The following is an 874-nucleotide window of genomic DNA, read 5'->3' as shown; positions in this document are numbered from 1 at the left end:
TTCTTATTTTATTACTGACTGCTTACTTGTCATTTTTTATTCAATTCAAAGTTTGAAATCAAGCTATCTCGTGCTACTGCACCACAATTACCCCACTGTAAAATTAAAAAAACACTGAGTGAGCAAACATTTGTGAGATAGCTAGTTATAATGGTAATTAAATAATGTTTAAATATGAATAAAAGCCTACATTAAAATCTGTCATATAAATTGGTCTCTTCAATAGAAATTAGCCTACTGATTGCCACCATTGATGGACAAATTTTTAAAATAATATTAAAAATATCTGTATGACATTATATTCTGCAGTTCTTCCCTGTTGTACCAAATATCTATACTTTTCAAATTATCATATCGAAGTTAGAAATTCAAATATTGTGACAAAATTCATTCTGTAGGGTGCCACAGGTTAGTTACAATTTCCAAAGGGTGCCGCGACTAAAAAAAGGTTGGGAAACACTGCCTTAGACAATATATCCATAATCATGACTTATTTATTTAGATGAAGCTATCCTAAAGATTAAATTGGCTACTGCCTTGATTAATATAATCAAAGACCATCATAATTGAACGTTCCTCATATTATCTATTGTGTGTGTGTGTGTGTATAAGACACCTCAGTGTTTGAGTGAACATTGTAACATTATCCACAAATAATGCTATTTTCAACTCAAAAATGGAGTGCTAATTGAATGAAAACAATTTGGAAAAAAAAAGGAGTATAAACTTTTGTTGTTTATAATGCTTTGGCAATATGTATGTAAACATAATCATGCCAGTAAAGTGCTTTAAATTGAAAAATAAAATAAAATAAAAATTCTGACAAGGGGTTTAAAACTACATATATTAAAAGTATGATGGAGATTTGATGTTT

This window comes from Sinocyclocheilus anshuiensis, unplaced genomic scaffold (genome assembly GCF_001515605.1).
Source record: "Sinocyclocheilus anshuiensis isolate Anshui unplaced genomic scaffold, SAMN03320099.WGS_v1.1 scaffold94, whole genome shotgun sequence".
Classification (NCBI taxonomy): Eukaryota; Metazoa; Chordata; class Actinopteri; order Cypriniformes; family Cyprinidae; genus Sinocyclocheilus; species Sinocyclocheilus anshuiensis.
Note: the sequence above shows the minus strand (reverse complement) of the source record.